The 21,441-nt window shown below is 38.9% G+C and overlaps 1 non-coding gene across 1 annotated transcript; it reads right to left on the minus strand.

The window, feature by feature from the left end:
- Positions 1–13,724: 13,724 nt before the first annotated feature.
- On the minus strand, positions 13,725–13,832 carry LOC148550658 (small nucleolar RNA R71). Its single transcript, XR_015892831.1, has one exon. It is a non-coding gene; the product is annotated as a small nucleolar RNA R71 (small nucleolar RNA).
- Between the last annotated feature and the right edge of the window lie 7,609 nt (positions 13,833–21,441).

Consider the following 21,441-nt stretch of genomic DNA (forward strand, 5'->3'; position numbering starts at 1 on the left):
ATTCGATGATATTCATAATATTCCTTCCGGTTTCCTCCTCCCCTTTTGCCTTTGAGTGGCCGCGCTGGGGGGATTTTTTCTGTATGGCAGACTTCTTTGTACACGTCGACCAGGGATGCTTTGAGAGGAGTGTAGTTGTGGTATTTTTTGATTTTCTCACCCTGTCGATCTTCTTTTCTTTTGGAGTCCTTGTCTTTGTCTCGGTAGGAGGCCCCAGATTTTGAGATTTCTCCTAGTCGAGCGTTCTCTTCCATGTTGATGTATTTTTCTGCTCGCTCCTGGACTTTGTCTAAGGAGGTAGGATACTTTTTTGATATAGATTGGCTGAAAGGTCCCTCTCGTAAGCCATTGATAAGCCCCATGATGGCGGCCTCTGTTGGTAAACTTTGTATGTCCATGCATGTTTTGTTGAATCTTTCCATGTAGTTACGGAGGCTCTTCCAATCTCCTTGCTTGATCCCTAGTAAGCTGGGTGCATGCTTGGCCTTATCTTTCTGGATGGAGAATCCGGACAGGAACTTTTTGGCCAGGTCGTCGAAGTTTGAGATGGACTTCGGAGGTAAGTTGTCGAACCATCTGATCGCGGTTTTCGTGAGAGTTGTTGGAAAAGCTTTGCAGCGAACGGCATCTGAGGCATCGGTGAGGTACATTCTGCTTCTGAAATTGCTGAGATGATGGTTGGGATCTGTAGTGCCATCATACAAAACCATATCTGGGAGCTTGAAATCTTTTGGGATTTTGGTCTTCATGATTTCCCTAGTGAATGGATCCTGTTCTTTGCGTGAATTTTCCTCAGGAGTGGTCCGAGGAGCTTTTGATTTGAGGTCGGCCTCTAATTGCTGTAGTTTTTCTTCTAGTTCTCGACGTCGTCGTACCTCTCTTTGTAGATCCTTTCCAATCTCCCGTTGTTGCTGGGTTTCTTTCTCTAGCTGCTTTAAGCGATCTTGAAGTGCTTCCATGGCTCCCGGATTTGGTGAGTTTTTGTCCCGGTTGGATTCCGGAGTATCCTTTAGCGTAGTGTCCGCGTTCTTCTGCGTTGTTCTGTTCTCCAGATCCGAGTCGTGGTCGTTGTCATGGCCGTCTGCCATGGTTTTGGGATGACTTTCAGGTTCCCCAGCAATGGCGCCAATGTTCCGAGGGTTACCTGAAACTGTAGGTCAATCTCGGACGAGATCTTCTGCACTGGTCGGAGCTGTTGTGTCCGACTTGTAGATGGTGGCCAGAGCTGTCGTGTCCGACTTGTTGGACTGGCTGCACCTCTGATCCTTGGTCACCGGAGGGTGGGGGGTACCTGCAAGAGACTCCGATGCTTAAGTTAGCATGGGTATTAAAAAGGTTTTATGTAGAATCAGAGTATGAGTTATACCTGGGTGCTCCAGTGTATTTATAGTAGTGTGGGCTGACCTTTCTGATAAGATAAGTTAGTTATCTTATCTTATCTTATCTTTATCTTGAGTGAAGTCAGCTTATCTTTAAGGGAACCGCCTTTATCTCTGTAGGCTCGAACTGCCTTTGGATTTGGGTCGTGTTCCAACATTTGGGCCTTTTCCTGGGCTCTCCTGTCGATTTGGCCGATCTCTTTAAGAAGAGGTCGGATAGTTGGACCTGAAGAGGTCAGTCGTTTTACCACCAATCATCCCGGGTCGGACAGTTCGACCCAAGGTATGAACAAAAAGCTTCTCTCAATGCAGAGTCAAACAAAATCCCCACATTCAAACTCTAAGTTTGGTGTTGGGAGACCATCATCATGCTCTGAGTATCTGTGAGGCTCCATGAGAGCCCACTGTCAAGCTATTGACATTAAAGAAGCGCTTGTTGGGAGGCAACCCAATTTTTACCTATCTATGTTAAATTTCTATTTGTTATTTTATGTTTTTTGTAGGTTAATGATCATGTAAAGTCACAAAAACAATTGAAAAAGCAAAAACAATTGAAAAAGCAAAAACAAACTGAAAAATAGAATGAAAAATAGCACACCATGGAGGAGAAGACTACTGGCGTTTAAACGCCAGTAAGGGCAGCAGAATGGGCGTTAAACGCCCAGTCTGGCACCATTCTGTGCGTTTAACGCCAGAAATGGGCACCAGACTGGCGTTTAATTCCAGAAAAGGGCAAGAAGCTAGTGTTAAACGCCAGAAATGGGCAGTAACCTGGCGTTTAATGCCAGGATTCGCAGAAAAGGGCGTTTTGCACGCCACTTGGTGCAGGGATAAAAAATCCTTGTCACCTCAGGATCTGTGGACCCCACAGGATCCCCACCTACCCCACCTCTCTTTCTCTTCTTCACCCATTCACCAATCACCTCAATACCTCTTCCCCAAAAAAACCCCTCACCTATCAAATCCTACCCTCTTCTCCATAAACCCTTCACCAATCCACATCAATCCATCATAAAACCTCACCTACCTCACCATTCAAATTCAAAACACTTTCCCTACCTAACCCACCCTATATGGCCGAACCCTAACCCTCTCTCCACCCCTATATAAACCCATCTTCACCCCTTCATTTTCACACAACATCAACACTACTTCTCCCCCTTGGCCGAAACACTAAGCCCCCTCCATCTCCTCTATTTCTTCTTCTTCTACTCTCTTCTTTCTTCTTTTGCTCGAGGACGAGCAAGCCTTCTAAGTTTGGTGTGGTAAAAGCGTTGCTTTTTATTTTTTCATAACCATTTATGGCACCTAAGGCCGGAGAAACCTCTAGAAAGAGGAAAGGGAAGGCAAAAGCTTCCACCTCTGAGTCATGGGAGATGGAGAGATTCATCTCAAGTGTGCATCAAGACCACTTCTATGAAGTTGTGGCTAAGAAGAAGGTGATCCCCGAGATCCCTTTTAAGCTCAAAAAGAATGAATATCCGGAGATCCGACATGAGATTCGAAGAAAAAGTTGGGAAGTTCTCACCAACCCCATTCAACAAGTCGGAATCTTAATGGTTCAAGAGTTCTATGCCAATGCATGGATCACCAAGAACCATGATCAAAGTGTGAACCCAGACCCAAAGAATTGGCTTACAATGGTTCGGGGGAAATGCTTAGGTTTTAGTCTGGAGAATGTAAGGTTGGCATTCAACCTGCCCATGATGCAAGGAGATGCACACCCCTATACTAGAAGGGTCAACTTTGATCAAAGGTTGGACCAAGTCCTCATAGACATCTGTGAAGAGGGCGCTCAATGGAAGAGAGATTCAAGAGGGAAGCCGGTTCAACTAAGAAGGCATGACCTCAAGCCCGTGGCTAGGGGATGGTTGGAGTTCATCCAACGCTCAATCATTCCCACTACCAACCGGTCTGAAGTTACTATAGACCGGGCGATCATGATCCATAGCATCATGATTGGAGAGGAAGTAGAAGTTCATGAGGTTATATCCCAAGAACTCTACAAGGTGGCGGACAACTCCTCCACTTTGGCAAGGTTAGCCTTCCCTCATCTCATTTGTCACCTTTGCAATTCGGCTGGAATTGACATAGAGGAAGACATCCTTATTGATGAGGATAAGCCCATCACTAAGAAAAGGATGAAGCAAACAAGAGATCCCACTCATGGACAAGAGCATGAGGAAAATCCTCATCATGAAATCCTGAGATGTCTCAAGGGATGTATTTTCCTCTACAAAACTATTGGGAGCAAATCAACACCTCCCTAGGAGAATTAAGTTCCAACATGGGACAACTAAGGGTGGAGCACCAAGAGCATTCCATCCTCCTCCATGAAATTAGAGAAGACCAAAGAGTCATGAGAGAGGAGCAACAAAGGCAGGGAAGAGACATTGAGGAGCTCAAGCACTCCATTAGATCTTCAAGAGGAAGAATAAGCTGCCATCACTAAGGTGGACCCGTTCTTTAATCTCCTTGTTCTTTATTTTCTATTTTTCAATTTTTTATGCTTTATGTGTATTTGTGCTTGTGTCTTTATTACATGATCACTAGTGTCTAAGTGTCTATGCCTTAAAGCAATGAAAATGAATCCATCACCTTTCTTAAACGGAAAATGTTTTTAATTGAAAAAGAAAAAGAAGTGCATGAATTTCAAATTTTATAACATATTAATTATTTTGATGTGGTGGCAATACTTTTGTCTTTCTGAATGAATGCTTGAACAATGCATATTTTTGAATTTGATTGTTCATGAATGTTAAAATTGTTGGCTCTTGAAAGAATGGTGGAAAAGGAGAAATGTTATTTGATAATCTGAAAAATCATAAAATTGATTCTTGAAGCAAGAAAAGCAGTGAAAAGCTTGCAAATATATATATATATATATATATATATATATATATATATATATATATATATGCGAAAAAAAAGAGAGAGAAAGAAAGAAAAAAAAAAAAGCAAGCTAAGCGGAAAAAGCCAATAGCCCTTTAAACCAAAAGGTAAGGGTGAAATAAAAAGGATCCAAGGCTTTGAGCATCAGTGGATAGGAGGGCCCACAGGAATAAAATCCTGGCCTAAGCGGCTAAACCAAGCTGTCCCTAACCATGTGCTTGTCGCGTGAAGGTGTCAAGTGAAAAATTGAGACTGAGCGATTAAAGTCGTAGTCCAAAAGCAAAAAGAGTGTGCTTAAGAGCTCTGGACACCTCTAATTGGGGACTCTAGCAAAGCTGAGTCACAATCTGAAAAGGTTCACCCAGTTATGTGTCTGTGACATTTATGTATCCGGTGGTAATACTGGAAAATAAAATGCTTTGGGTCACAGCCAAGACTCATAAAGTAGCTGTGTTCAAGAATCAACATACTTAACTAGGAGAATCAATAACACTATCTGAATTCTGAGTTCCTATAGATGCCAATCATTTTGAACTTCAAGGGATAAAGTGAGATGCCAAAACTGTTCAGAAGCAAAAAGTTAAAAGCCCCGCTCATCTAATTAATACTGATCTTCATAGATGTTTTTGGAATTCATTGTACATTCTATTCTTTTTATCCTATTTGATTTTTATTTGCTTGAGGACAAGCAACAATTTAAGTTTGGTGTTGTGATGAGCGGATAATTTATACACTTTTTGGAATTGTTTTTAGTATGTTTTTAGTATATTTTAGTTAGTTTTTATTATGTTTTTATTAGTTTTTAAATAAAAATCACATTTCTGGAATTTACTATGAGTTTGTGTGTTTTTCTGTGATTTCAGGTATTTTCTAGCTGAAATTGAGGGACCTGAGCAAAAATCTTATTCAGAGGCTGAAAAAGGACTGCAGATGCTGTTGGATTCTGACCTCCCTGCATTCGAAGTGGATTTTATGGTGCTACAGAAATTCAATTGGCGCGCTCTCAATTGCTTTGGAAAGTAGACATTCTGAGCTTTCCAGCAATATATAATAGTTCATACTTTGTCTGAGATTTGATGGCCCAAACAGGCGTTCCAAGTAAGCTTAAGAATTCTGGCGTCAAAACGCCAGAACTGGCACAAAAGCTGGAGTTAAACGCCCAAACTGGCACAAAAGCTGGCGTTTAACTCCAAGAAAAGTCTCTACACATGGAAGCTTCAATGCTCAGCCCAAGCACACACCAAGTGGGCCCGGAAGAAGATTTCTGCATTAATTACCTATTTCTGTAACCCTAGGCTACTAGTTCTCTATTAATAGGACCTTTTGCTATTGTATTTTAATCTTTTAATCATGTTTTGATTATTGAACCCTCTTTGAGAGGCTGGCCATTCGGCCATGCCTGGACCTTTTGTTCTTATGTATTTTCAACGGTGGAGTTTCTACACACCATAGATTAAGGTGTGGAGTTCTGCTGTTCTTCATGAATTAATACAATTACTATTGTTCTTCTATTCAATTCACGCCTACTTCTTCTCTAAGATATTCATTCGTTCTTCAACTTGATGAATGTGATGATCCGTGACACTCATCATCATTCTCACCTATGAACATGTGCCTGACAACCACCTCTATTCTATTAGCAATGGCTTGAATGCGTATCTCTTGGGTTTCTAATCTAAGATTGGAACCTTCGTGGTATAGGATAGAATTATTAGCGGTCATTCTTGAGATCCGGAAAGTCTAAACCTTGTCTGTGGTATTCTGAATAGAATCTGGGAAGGGATGACTGTGACGAGCTTCAAACTCACGATTGTTGGGTGTGTGACAGACGCAAAAGGATCAATGGATCTTATTCCAACATGATCAAGAACCGACAGATGATTAGCCGTGCGGTGACAGTGCATTTGGAACATTTTTACTGAGAGAACAGAAAGTAGCCATTGACAACGATGATGCGCAACATAAAGCTTACCATGGAAGGGAGTATGAATGATTGGATGAAGGCAATAGGAAAGCAGAAGTTTAGGAGGAACAAAGCATCTTCATACGCTTATCTGAAATTTCTACCAATGACTTACATAAGTATCTCTATCTTTATTTTATATTTTATTCATCTTTTAATTATCAATTCTCCATAACCATTTGAATCTGTCTGACTGAGATTTACAAAGTGATCATAGCTTGCTTCAAGCCGACAGTCTCCGTGGGATCGACCCTTACTCACGTAAGGTATTACTTGGACGACCCAGTGCACTTGCTGGTTAGTTGTGCGGAATTGTGACAAAGTGTGATTCGCGTTTGAGAGCTCCAAATCTTTGGCGCCATTGTTGATGATCACAATTTCGTGCACCAAAGTAAAATTTCACTCAATAAGAGAACATGTCAAAAAAAAGGATATTAGCATTTAATTTGTTAAATCGGAGGAGCAATTAGCAGATATTTTCACAAAACCTCTTGCTGAGGATAGATTCCGCTTGCTTAGGACTAGCCTAGGAATTTTGAGCTATGATTCACTGTTTGAAAATTGCTAATGTGTTTGTTGAGGTTTTTGTCTCATAAACAGGTATGAGACAATTCTGGGCACGTGAAGAACATTCCCTTCAATCAGCGTACTCTGGGCTTGTTGCAAGTGAAAATTGATCTGGGCCAACCTCATAAAACCAGATCTAGAGTGGTCCTACATGTTTCCTTAATTCAAACCACCTCTGGGCCCAATATGAATGTTACATGTTTTTAATGTTTGTTTTTGTTAGCTTCTGTGGTTCTGATTTTTTTGTCCAAAAAGGCTTTCAAGTTTATTTAATTTTTTTTTTCAAAAAGTGTTTTCAAAATTTAAAATTAATTTTCTGTTTTATTTTAGAATCAAATAAAATCTTTCTTTTATGAGGTCATGTCTTTTCAAGTCATATCAAAAGGTGATGCAGTTGCATGGTTTGAGAAGCTCTCTTTTGGGTACAGTTACCAATAATCCTTCTCTTCCCTCTATAACTCCTTCTCAAATCCTTCGGTTTCCTCTACTACCTCCGTTACTCATTTTTCTTCTTAAACCAGAAACCACCAAATGAAGAAAAAAACCATTGTGCACAAACCTCCTAGACAGAAGATACACAAGCTTCCTGCAAAATCTAAACCCTCAACACGTTCCCAAGACAGAACCTTCACTCCATCTCCATCTCCTCCTACCTCGCCTCCTAGAACCGATCCCATGGCTCACACCAAGAACCCTTTCAAGGTTTCCTTCTTCGGCCAAGTCGACGCCAAACCCTCAACCTCCGAAGGAACCTCCATCAAAACCAGGGTTGTCGAAGCCTAGTACTTCGAAAGGGAAACGGCAAGCCGCGACAGAACCTGCCTCCAAGCCAATACAACCTAGGTCAAGGTCTGTTCCCTTGCGTTCACAGAGAGGTAATCCTCGTATACCCCTTAAATCAGTTAGAGAACCAGACATTGATCCTTTTGCTCACAAATCCTACTTCATGACATCTCACTCCAACTATAACCCCTATAGATTCAAATCTGACATGAACAATGACTTTTTTGAAGGAGTTATAAAGTATCGCACCTTGTGTCCCTCATTTCTTGCTGATTTACCAACTTTGAAAAAGAAAGGTTTTCCTTTTGTTGAAAATTTTGAATTTTTAGATTGGAATCAACTTTTTAAAATTAAAAAGCCTGTGTATCCTCTGTTGGTCAAAGAGTTTTATGCAAACATGACATACCATGAAGGAATTGTGCATTCTTATGTTAAGGGCAGAGACATAGTTTTAAATAATAAAACTATCAGTGATTCATTGAAGTATACTGATGTTGGGCCATGTGCTTATACCTCTGTTAAGTGGGATGAAGGAGTTGGTATTTCTTATAATGATGCTTTGGCTCATATCTGTGAACATGTCTCCTTAATTGATGGCATTACACCCACTCACAAAGCCCTAGGATATGAACGTGCTCAGTTGCACCGTATTGTCAATCACATTATTCTCCCTCAAAGTGGTTCATATCAAAGGGTTTCCTACACTGACACACTTGTTTTGTATGCCCTACTTACCAAAACAGAAATTTCTTTTGCATATTTGATGGTTAGATACATGTTTGACTCTGTTAGGAGTGAAAAAGACAAAGCACTTCCTTATGGCATGTTTCTAACTTGCATATTTGAGTATTTTGGTGTTGACTTGACCAATGAGGATTATCAAAATAGACATTCATATCTAAAGGGAGGTGGTGCAGTGAAACAGCAAAAAGGACCTACTCGATCTAAGAGAGTGGTTCTAGATGATGATGATGAAGAGTTCATTCCCGATGAATCTCCTCCTCCTTCCACCAAGGGTACTTCCATCTTTACAGGCCAAAAATCTGCTCTGCTGAATGTTGTCAAGGATGTTGTGCAGGAGTCTGTCTCCCAATCAAACCACATGATTGCTATGAGCAAAGAACAAAGGAAGTTAGCCAGCAAACATGAGAATTTCCTCCGGAAGTCAAGAGATAGGGTGGCTGTGTTCATGACGTTCATTGATAATCTTCAAAAGGGTGAAGATCCTGTCACTGATGTTGAAGAGGAAGCTGATTCGGAGAAAAATGGTTCAGATGCCTAGGATTATTTCATGAAGATGCTGTTGTCTGCTCATTTTCTCTCATGAATTTTGTTTATCTTGCTACTTTTGAACTAGTTTTGTTGCTTTTTTGGATGACTGTAATACTCTAAATACTGCTGCACTTATGTTTAGTTTGCATCATATTTTGGACTATGCGCTAACTTTTTCCTGCAGAATTTAAGGTAATATTTTTGTTGGTCTTGCTTATTATCCACCTTTGATGACAAAAGGGGGAGTAATAGGTGCAATAGCTAGAATGATGAATGCTAAATTGACTAAAGTTGATTACTATTTTTGTGGATTCTGTTTGACCTTTGCTTGACTGGTGGCAGATTTTAATAATCTTGATTTCCAAATGTTTGCTAATGTTGTGAACTATTGTGAATGAGGTTGGAAACTTGCTTTATGATATGTTGATGTCTTGACCCTGACCCTGATGTGTTAATGCACTGTTATGGCTAAAGCATGATCTTTCATGAGCTATTAAAACTATCACTGTTTGCTGCATCCTTGGTTAGTATATAATATCTATTTGGTTCCAAATAAGCATATGTAAACAGGAAAGAAGAGAAGAGCATAAATCTAGGGGGAGCTAATCTTGAAAAGCAAAAGAGGAGCAACATAAAAGCAAATGACAAAAATCAAAGGGAGTTTCTAAACCTTACTCAAATTCATTTTCTTTTGCTTATTGCTTAAATTATGTTTGTCATCAAGGGGGAGATTGTTGAGTTAAGAAATTAACTAAATTAATTAGTGATGACAAACATTATTTTTGGGCAAAATAAATAATTGTATGGACAAAAATTATTTATTAAATTTATACCCTTTTCTGCATTGTTTTTACATAGTTTTTAGTATGTTTTAGTTACTTTTTATTATATTTTTAGTAGTTTTTATGCAAAAATCACATTTTTGGTCTTTACTATGATTTTTTGTGTTTTTTTGTAATTTCAAGTATTTTCTGGCTGAAATTGAGGGACCTGAGCAAAAATCTGATTCAGAGGCTGAGAAAGGACTACAGATGCTGTTGGATTCTGATCCTCCTGCACTAAAAGTAAATTTTCTGGAGCTATAGAAGCCCAATTGGCGTGCTCTCAATTGCGTTGGAAAGTAGACATCTTGGGATTTCCAGCAATATATAATAGTCCATACATTGCCCGAGATTTGATGGCCCAAACTGGCATTCAAACGCCCACTAGAGACCATTTTCTTGTGTAAAACGCCAGAACTGGCACCAGAACTGAAGTTAAACGCCCAAACCGGCACCTAAGCTGGTGTTTAACTCCAAGAATGGCCTATGCACGTGAAAGCTTCAATGCTCAGCCCAAGCACACACCAAGTGGGCCCCAGAAGTGGATTTCTGCACTATCTGCACTTAGTTACTTATTTTCTGTAATCCTTAGTAACTAGTTTAGTATAAATAGCACTTTTTACCATTGTATTCATATAGATGGTTGCAAACCCACTTTATCATCTTATGTTACATTTGGAGGCTGGCCATTCGTCCATGCCTAGACCTTTTTCTCTTATGTATTTTCTACGATGGAGTTTCTACACCTCATAGATTAAAGTGCGGAGCTCTGCTGTTCTTCATGAATTAATGCAAGTAATATTGTTTCTCTTTCAATTCACGCCTACTTCTTCTCCAAGATATACTCTCGTAGTTAATTCAGTTAAGTCAGAATGAAGGGGTGACCCGTGACAATCACCCACTATCTTCGTTACTCGCTTAGCCAAGATCCGCGTGCCTGACAACCACAAGCGGTCTACATAATGTTTAACGTAGTCATTGGACGAAAGCCGAATTATATTCTCTTGGGTCTCTAATCCACGGACCGAGTCCGTGAGATTAGAACCTTCATGGTATAGGCTAGAACCAATTGGTAGCATTCCTGAGATCCGAAAAATCTAAACCTTATTTGTGGTATTCCGAGTAGGATCTGGGAAGGGATGACTGTAACGAGCTTCAAACTCACGAATGTTGGGTGTAGTGATAGTGTGCAAAAGGATAGAGAGATCCTATTCCAAAGCTAGTGAGAACCTACAGATGATTAGCCGTGCGGTAGTTGTACCTGGTATTTTTCATCCGAGACGAGAAATCCGACAGTTGATTAGCCGTGCAGAAATCGTACCTGGTATTTTTCATCCGAGAGGATCATACAGCTTGCCATGGAAGGGAGCACGCATGGTTGCATGAAGACAGTAGGAAAGCAGAGGTTCAGAAGCAACAAAGCATCTCCAAATGCTTATCTGAAATCCCCACCAATGAATTACATAAGTATCTTTATTTTATTTTATGTTTTATTTATCTTTTAATTATCAAAACTTTATAACCATTTGAATCTGCTTGACTAAGATTTACAAGATGACCATACCTTGCTTCAAGCCGACAATCTCTGTGGGATCGATCCTTACTCACGTAAGGTATTACTTGGACAACCCAGTGCACTTGCTGGTTAGTTGTGCGGAGTTGTGAAAATTGTGATCACAATTTCGTGCACCAAGTTTTTGGCGCCGTTGCCGGGGATTGTTCGAGTTTGGACAACTGACGGTTCATCTTGTTGCTTAGATTGGGTAATTTTATTTTATGTTTAAGCTTTTTATTTTTATTTTTGAAAAAACAAAAAAGAAATGTTCTTCAGAAATTTTAAGAATGAATTCTAGAGTTTCATAAGATATGTTGAAGCCTGGCTGGCTGTTAAGCCATGTCTAATCTTTTGGACTGAGGTTTTCACTTTCCTATGTAGAAAGGACATGTCTAACCATTTGGCCATGTCTAATTCTTTTGGACCGAAACTTTAGACTAACATTGCACGAATCCTGGAATTCTTATTAAAAATTTTGAATTTCTTTATTTTCTTTTTCCAAAATAATTTTCAAAAAGTACAAAAAAATTTAATAAAATCATAAAAACCAAAAAATTTTGTGTTTCTTGTTTGAGTCTTGTGTCAAATTTTAAGTTTAGTGTCAATTGCATGTTTTTAATTTTTCTTGAATTTTCGAAAATTCATGCATTGTGTTCTTCTTTGATCTTCAAGTTGTTCTTGATGATTTTCCTTGTCTGATCTTTAATTTTTCTTGTTTTGTGTCTTTCTTGTTTTTCATATGCATTTTCGAATTCATAGTGTCTAAATATTAAAAATTTTTAAGTTTGGTGTCTTGCATGTGTTTCTTTTCTTAAAAATTTTTAAAAATATGTTCTTGATGTTCATCATGATCTTCAAAGTGTTCTTGGTGTTCATCTTGACATTCAAAGTGTTCTTGCATGCATTAGTTGTTTTGATCTTAAATTCTTATGTCTTGTGTCATTTTGTTGTTTTTCTCATTCTTCATTAATTCAAAAAAATCAAAAATGATATCTTTCCCTTATTTTACTCATAAATTTCGAAATTTTGGCTTAACTGAGTCAAAAAACTTTTAAATTTAGTTGTTTCTTGTTAGTCAAGTCAAAATTTCAATTTAAAAATTTTATCTTTTCAAATCTTTTTCAAAAATCAAATCTTTTTTATTTTTCTTTTTAATACTTTCAAATTTCTTAAATTAATTTTCAAAATCTTTCTCTTAATTTTATTTCATAATTTTTGAAATTATTGCTAACATTTAATGTTTTGATTCAAAAATTTCAAGTTTGTTACTTTCCTGTTAAGAAAGGTTCAATCTTTAAATTCTAGAATCATATCTTTTAGTTTCTTGTTAGTCAAGTCATCAACTTTAATTTTCAAAATCAAATCTTTTTAAAAAAAATTTTCAAATCTTTTTCAAAATAAATTTCAATCATATCTTTTTCAAAACTTAATTTCAAAATCTTTTTTTAAACTTCTTATCTTTTCAAAATCTATTTTCAAATCTTTTTCAATTAACTACTTGACTTGTTTGTTTTAATTTTAAAAAAAAGTTTACTAATTCTTATCTTTTTCAAAACTACCTAACTACTTTTCCACTTCTAATTTTCGAAAATCACTAACCACTTTTTCAAAATTCTTTTTAATTAACTAATTGTTTTAAATTCTAATTTCATTTTATTTCTTTTCTTAAATTTCGAATTCTAACTTAATTAATTAAATAAAAATAAAAATATTTTTCTTCTCCCTCTTTTTAAATTTCGAATACTCTCTCTCTCATCTCTTTCTATTTATTTTATTTATTTACTAACACTTCTCTTCTACTCATAATTCGAACCCTCTCCCTCTCTCTGTGTTCGAATTCTTCTTTCTACCTCATTCTTCTATTCTTCTATTCTTATACTCACATAAAAGAATCTCTATACTGTAATATAGAGGATTCCTCTTCTTTTCTGTTCTCTTTTTTTTTTCATATGAGCAGGAACAAGGATAAAGACATTGTTGTTGAAGCTGATCCTGAACCTGAAAGGACTCTAAAGAGGAAGCTAAGAGAAGCTAAAGCACAACACTCCGGAGAGGTCCTTACAGAAATTTTCGAAAAAGAAGTAGACATGGCAGCCGAACCCAACAACAATGGTGGATATGCAAGGAAGATGCTTGGTGACTTTACTACACCAACTTCCAACTTCTATGGAAGAAGCATCTAAATTCCTGTAATTGGAGCAAACAACTTTGAGCTTAAGCCTCAATTAGTTTCTCTAATGCAGTAGAATTGCAAGTTTTATGGACTTCCCTTGGAAGATCCTTATCAGTTCTTAGCTGAATTCCTGCAAATTTGTGACACTGTTAAGACCAATGGGGTTGATCCCGAGGTCTACAGACTTATGCTTTTCCCCTTTGCTGTAAGAGACAGAGCTAGGATATGGTTGGACTCACAACCTAAAGAAAGCCTGAACTCTTGGGAAAAGTTGGTCAATGCTTTCTTGGCCAAATTCTTTCCACCTCAAAAGTTGAGCAAGCTTAGAGTGGAAGTCTAAACCTTCAGACAGAAGGAAGGTGAATCCTTCTATGAAGCTTGGGAAAGATACAAATAATTGATCAGAAGGTGTCCTTCTGACATGCTTTCAGAATGGAGCATCTTATGTATATTCTATGATGGTCTGTCTGAATTGTCCAAGATGTCATTGGACCACTCTGCTGGTGAATCTCTTCATCTAAAGAAAATGCCTGCAGAAGCCCAGGAACTCATTGAGATGGTTGCAAATAACCAGTTCATGTACACTTCTGAAAGAAATCTTATGAATAATGGGATGACTCAGAAGAAAGGAGTTCTTGAGATTGATACTCTAAATGCCATATTGGCTCAGAACAAAATATTGACTCAGCAAGTCAATATGATTTCTCAGAATCTGACTGGAATGCAAGCTGCATCCGGCAGTGCTAAAGAAGCCTCCTCTGAAGGAGAAGCTTATGACCCTGAGAATTCTGCAATGGAAGAGGTGAATTACATGGGAGAATTCTTTAGAAACACCTATAATCCTTCATGGAGAAATCATCCAAATTTCTCATGGAAGGATCAACAGAAGCCTCAACAAGGCTTCAATAATAATAACGGTGGGAGAAATAGGTTTGGCAATAGCAAGCCTTTTCCATCATCTTCTGAGCAACAGACAGAGAATTCTAAGCAGAGCCTCTCTGATTTAGCAACCATAGTCTCTGATCTATCTAAGACCACTCTCAGTTTCATGACTGAAACAAGGTCCTCCATCAAAAATTTAAAGGCACAAGTGGGTCAACTGAGTAAAAGCGTTACTGAAATCCCTCCTAGTACTCTCCCAAGCGATACAGAAGAGAATCCCAAAAGAGAATGCAAGGCCATAACTATATCCAAAGTGGCTGAAACTGGAGAGAGCAAAAAGGCAGTAATTTCCAATGAGGAAGACCTTGCTGGACGTCCACTGACCACTAAGGAGTTCCCTCCTGAGGAACCAAAGGAATCTGAGGCTCATACAGAGACAATAGAGATTTCACTGAACTTACTATTGCCATTCATGAGCTCTGATGAGTATTCTTCCTCTGAAGAAGATGAAGATATTGTTGAAGAGCAAGTAGCTCAGTATCTAGGAGCAATCATGAAGCTGAATGCCAAGTTATTTGGTAATGAGACTTGGGAGGATGAAACTCCATTGCTCATCAATGAACTGAATGCTTTGGTTCAACTGAAATTACCTCAGAAGAAATCGGATTCCGAAAAGTTCTTAATACCTTGTACCATAGGCACCATGACCTTTGAGAAGGCTCTATGTGACCTGGGGTCAGGAATAAACCTCATGCCACTCTCTGTAATGGAGAAACTAGGGATCTTTGAGGTACAAGTTGCAAGAATCTCACTAGAATGAAACAGGCTTATGGACTTGTAGAGGATGTCTTAGTGAAGGTTCAAGGCATGAACATCCCTGCTGATTTCATAATCCTATACACTGGGAAGGATGAAGATGAATCCATTATCCTTGGAAGACCCTTCCTAGCCACAGCAAGAGCTGTGATTGATGTGGACAGAGGAGAGTTAGTCCTTCAATTGAATGAGGACTACCTTGTGTTTAAGGCTCAAGGATCTTCTTCTGTAACCATGGAGAGGAAGCATGAAAAGCTTCTCTTGATACAGAGTCAAACAGAGCCCCCACACTCAACTTCTAAGTTTGGTGTTGGGAGGCAACCATTAAGCTCTGAGTCTCTGTGAAGCTCTCTAGGAGCTCACTGTCAAGCTATTGACATTAAAGAAGCGCTTATTGGGAGGCAACCTAATGTTATTTAATTATATTTAATTTTATAGACATTTATTTTCCATTGTCATGTTATGTTTTCTTTAGGTAGATGATCATGTGAAGTCATAAAAACAGCTGCAGAATTAAAACAGAATCATAAACAGGATCAAAAATAGCACACCCTGGAGGACAGGCTTACTGGCGTTTAAACGCCAGTAAGGATAGCAGAATGGGCGTTTAACACCCAGTCTGGCAGCATTCTGGGCGTAAAACGCCAGAATTGGTAGACAGACTAGCGTTTAACGCTAGAAAAGGGTGTCTGGTGGGCGTTAAATGCCAGAAAAGGGCATCAGCCTGGTGTTTAACGCCAGAAAAGGTAGCAGAGTTGATGTTTCACGCCAGAATGGTGCAGGGACCAGAATTCCTTGACACATCAGAATCTGTGGACCCGACAGGATCCCCACCTACCCCAACTCAATCTCTCTCCTCTTCACACCTCTCCATAATACTCTTCCCCAAATACCATTGACCAATCACATCAATACCTCTTCCCCAAACACCATTCACTTACCAAATCCTACCCTCTTTCCCATAATCTCTTCACCACTCACATCGATCTACTCTTTCTCAAAAACCCATCATAAACCCCACCTACCTCACCATTCAAATTCAAAATATTTCCCTCCCAAAACCCAGCCCCTTCATACACGACTTTCCTCTCTCTCTCTCTCTTACCCTATAAATATCCCTCCTTACCACCTTCATTTCACACATCATAAACACTTAAACCCCCTTGGCCGAAACCAACACTCCCCTCCATCTCCTCCATTTCTTCTTCTTCTCCTCCTTTCTTTCTTTTTTTGCTCAGGACGAGCAAACCTTTTAAGTTTGGTGTGGGAAAAAGATCTGCTTTTTATTTTTCCACAACCATTAATGGCACCTAAGGCCAGAGAAACCTCTAGAAAGAGAAAAGGGAAGGCAATTGCTTCCACCTTTGAGTCATGGGAGATGGAGAGATTCATCTCAAAGGTTCATCAAGACCACTTCTATGAAGTTGTGGCCAAGAAAAGGGTGATTCCCGAAGTCCTCTTCATGCAAAAAAAGAGTGATTATCCGGAGATCCGACGTGAGGTTCGGAGAAGAGGTTGGAAAGCTCTCACCAACCCCATCCAACAAGTCAGAATCTTAATGGTTCAAGAGTTCTATGCTAATGCATGGATCACTAAGAACTATGATCAAAGTATGAACCCGAACCCAAAGAATTGGCTCACAATGGTTCGGGGGAAATACTTGGATTTCAGTCCGGACACCGTTAGGTTGGCGTTTAACTTGCCAATGATGCCAAGGTTGTCAACTTTGATCAAAGGTTGGACCAAGTCCTCATGGACATCTGTGTGGAAGGAGCTCAATGGAAGATAGACTCCAAAGGCAAGCCGGTTCAACTGAGAAGGCTTGACCTCAAACCCATGGCTAGGTGATGGTTGGAGTTCATCCAATGCTCTATCATTCCTACTAGCAACCGGTCTGAAGTTACAATAGACCGGGCTATCATGATCCATAGTATCATGAATGGAGAGGAAGTAGAAGTTCATGAGATCATACCTCTAGAACTATACATGGTGGCGGACAAGCCCTCCACTTTGGCAAGGTTAGCCTTCCCTCATCTCATCTGTAACCTATGCAATTCAGCTGGAATTGTCATAGAGGAAGAAATCCTCATTGAAGAGGACAAGCCCATCACTAAAAAGAGGATAGAGCAAACAAAAGAGCCCACTCATGGACCTCAACAAGAGCATGAGGAAGTCCCTCATCAAAAAATCTCTGAGATACCTCAAGGGATGCATTTTCCTCCACATAACTATTGGGAGTAACTCAACACTTCTTTAGGAGAATTGAGTTCCAACATGGGGCAACTAAGGATGGAGCACCAAGAGCACTCCATCATCTTCCATGAAATCAGGGAGGACCAAAAGGCCATGAGAGAGGAGCAACAAAGGCAAGGAAGAGATATTGAGGAGCTAAAGCACTCCATAGGATCTTCAAGAGGAAGAACTAGCCGCCATCACTAAGGTGGACCCGTTCTTTAATTTCTTTGTTCTTATTTTTCTGTTTTTCGGTTTTTATGCTTTATGATTTGTCTATGTTTGTGTCTTTATTACATGATCATTAGTGTCTAGTGTCTATGTCTTAAAGCTATGAATGTCCTATGAATCCTTCACCTTTCTTAAATGAAAAATGTTTTCTGAAAAAGAAAAAGAAGTACATGAATTTCGAATTCTATCTTAAAATTAGTTTAATTATTTTGATGTGGTGGCAATACTTTTTGTTTTCTAAATGAATGCTTGAACAGTGCATATTTTTTATAGTGAAGTTTATGAATGTTAAAATTGTTTGCTCTTGAAAGAATAATGAAAAAAGAGAAATGTTATTGATAATCTGAAAAATCATAAAAATGATTCTTGAAGTAAGAAAAAGCAGTGAAAAACACAAGCTTGCGAAAAAAATGGCGAAAAATGAAAAAAAAAAAGAGAAAAAGCAAGCAGAAAAAGCCAATAACCCTTTAATCTAAAAGGAAAGGGTAAAGAGGATCCAAGGCTTTGAGTATTAATGGATAAGAGGGCCCAAAGGAATAAAATCCTGGCCTAAGCGGCTAAATCAAGCTCTCCCTAACCATGTACTTGTGGCGTGAAGGTGTCAAGTGAAAAGCTTGAGACTGAGCGGTTAAAGACGTGGTCCAAAGCAAAAAGAGTGTGCTTAAGAGCTCTAGGCACCTCTAACTGGGGACTCTAGCAAAGCTGAGTCACAATCTGAAAAGGTTCACCCAGTTATGTGTCTGTGGTATTTATGTATCCGGTGGTAATACTGGAAAATAAAATGCTTAGGGTCACGGCCAAGACTCATAAAGTAGCTGTGTTCAAGAATCAACATACTGAACTAGGAGAATCAATAACACTATCTGAATTTTGAATTCCTATGGAAGCCAATCATTCTGAACTTCAAAGGATAAAGTGAGATGCCAAAACTGTTCAGAGGTAATAAGCTACTAGTCCCGCTCATCTAATTAAAACTAATCTTCATTGATATTTTTGAAATTTATTGTATTTTCTCTTCTTTTTATCCTATTTTGTTTTTAGTTGCTTGGGGACAAGTAATAATTTAAGTTTGGTGTTGTGATGAGCGAATAATTTATACCCTTTTTGGCATTATTTTTACATAGTTTTTAGTATGTTTTAGTTACTTTTTATTATATTTTAATTAGTTTTAATGCAAAAATCATATTTCTGGTCTTTACTATGAGTTTGTGTGTTTTTTGTAATTTCAGATATTTTCTGGCTGAAATTGAGGGACCTGAGCAAAAATCTGATTCAGAGGCTAAGAAAGGACTGCAGATGCTATTGAATTCTGATCCTCCTGCACTCAAAGTAGATTTTCTGGAGCTATAGAAGCCTAATTGGCGCACTTTCAATTGCGTTGGAAAGTAGACATCTTGGGCTTTCCAGCAATATATAATAGTCCATACTTTGCCCGAGATTTGATGGCCCAAACTGGCGTTTAAACGCCCACCAGAGACCCTTTTCTGGCTTAAAACGCCAGAACTGGCATCAGAACTGGCACCAGAACTGGAGTTAAATGCCCAAACTGGCACCCAAGCTGGCGTTTAACTCCAAGAATGGCCTATACACGTGAAAGCTTCAATGCTCAACCCAAGCAAACACCAAGTGGGCCCCGGAAGTGGATTTCTGCACTATCTGCACTTAGTTACTTATTTTCTGTAATCCTTAGTAACTAGTTTAGTATAAATAGCACTTTTTACCATTGTATTCATATAGATGGTTGGAAACCCACTTTATCATCTTATGTTACATTTGGAGGTTGGCCATTCGGCCATGCCTAGACCTTTTTTTCTTATGTATTTTCTACGGTGGAGTTTCTACACCTCATAGATTAAGGTGCGGAGCTCTGCTATTCTTCATGAATTAATGCAAGTACTATTGTTTCTCTTTCAATTCATGCATACTTCTTCTCCAAGATATACTCTCGTACTTAATTCAGTTAAGTCAGAATGAAGGGGTGACCCGTGACAATCACCCACTATCTTCGTTACTCGCTTAGCCAAGATCCGCGTGCCTGACAACCACAAGCGGTCTACATGATGTTTAACGTAGTCATTGGACGACAGTCGGAGTATATTCTCTTGGGTCTCTAATCCACGGACCGAGTCCGTGAGATTAGAACCTTCGTGGTATAGGCTAGAACCAATTGGCAGCATTCCTGAGATCCGAAAAGTCTAAACCTTGTCTGTGGTATTCCGAGTAGGATCTGGGAAGGGATGACTGTGACGAGCTTCAAACTCGCGAATGTTGGGCGTAGTGACAGTGTGGAAAAGGATAGAGAGATCCTATTCCGACGCTAATGAGAACCGACAGATGATTAGCCGTGCGGTAGCTGTACCTGGTATTTTTCATCCGAGACGAGAAATCCAACAGTTGATTAGCCGTGCAGAAATTGTACCTGGTATTTTTCATCCGAGAGGATCATACAGCTTGCCATGGAAGGGAGCACGCATGGTTGGATGAAGACAGTAGGAAAGCAGAGGTTCAGAAGCAACAAAGTATCTCCAAATGCTTATCTGAAATTCCCACCAATGAATTACATAAGTATCTTTATTTTATTTAATGTTTTATTTATATTTTTATTATCAAAACTTCATAACCATTTGAATCCGCCTGACTAAGATTTACAAGATGACCATAGCTTGCTTCAAGCCGACAATCTCCGTGGGATCGACCCTTACTCACGTAAGGTATTACTTGGACGACCCAATGCACTTGCTGGTTAGTTGTGTGGAGTTGTGAAAAGTGTGATCATAATTTTGTGCACCAGTGCTCACGGAGTTGACCTTGGAAGAACAACCAAGCAACATGCAAGGAGATAAAAGAAGCTTGATGTTCATTCAGAAGGCAGGGAGAGATAACCCAGTGTATTGTGGTTTTGTTCTGTGAAGAAGTTCTCTGAAGAAGTTCCTCTACTTGGACAGTGCTCTCTTTCAAAGAAGCATTCTGCCAAAAATAAAGAACTGAATCAGAGACATGCAAATCTGGTTTATCACATAGCAAAGAGGCTGTTGATGAAGTCAATCTCCTTTATGTTATTGCAGATTGTAATGTATTTTTCAATGTTTATCTTTCTGTAATTTCTTGAGAGAAAAGGCATATTGAGAGAGCTCAAGTAAAAGCCATGAGTGAAAAGAGGTTGAGTGATACACTTGAGAGAAAAGCCTAGAGTTATTTTCAGATTTCTTTAGGTATCTTATATGTCTTGTATCTTAGCACTAAGAGTGAATAGTTAGGTATTGGCATAGCCAATGTCAAGTTAGGTTAGAACTTGAGTGTGAAAGGATTGTGTCAATCTTGTGGAATTGGTGTATGTAATACTTGTAACTATAGTGAAAATTTATCCATTGTTTTGGAGGAGACTGGATGTAGGTTGCATAGCACAAGGCAACCGAACCAGGATACATGCTGGTGTAAGCTTATCTCTTCTCTGTTGTGTTCTGTTTTGTGATATTCATGAGACAAAAATAAATTGTCTCATAAATTTTTGATGCTGAGTTCAATTGAAAGTTTGTTTTAAAGGGTCATTTCAGTAACTTAAAAAAAAGGCATAGATTCAACTCCCCTTCTCTAAGTCTACCACAACCTTTAAAATGCATTCTTTTTCTCTCTCAAAAACTCAGTTCTTTCTCTCTCAATTCTCACTAGATTTGTCAAATTTAAACTTAAGGTATTTGCTTAAATAAAATGCTAAAGTAAACATGCAATTATGGTGGTAAAAGAATGCTAAAATCAGAGGTCAAGGGATGAAGAATAAGGAGAGAGGGGCGTGAATTCAAGGAGCCAAGTCTTGGCTCATTATGTGATGTTTATCCGCAATTAATTGCATTTACTTTCTCGGGATTAAAAACACT

The sequence above is a fragment of the Arachis ipaensis genome, chromosome B7, assembly GCF_059453495.1.
Source record: "Arachis ipaensis isolate K30076 ecotype BB chromosome B7, ASM5945349v1, whole genome shotgun sequence".
NCBI classification, from domain to species: domain Eukaryota; kingdom Viridiplantae; phylum Streptophyta; class Magnoliopsida; order Fabales; family Fabaceae; genus Arachis; species Arachis ipaensis.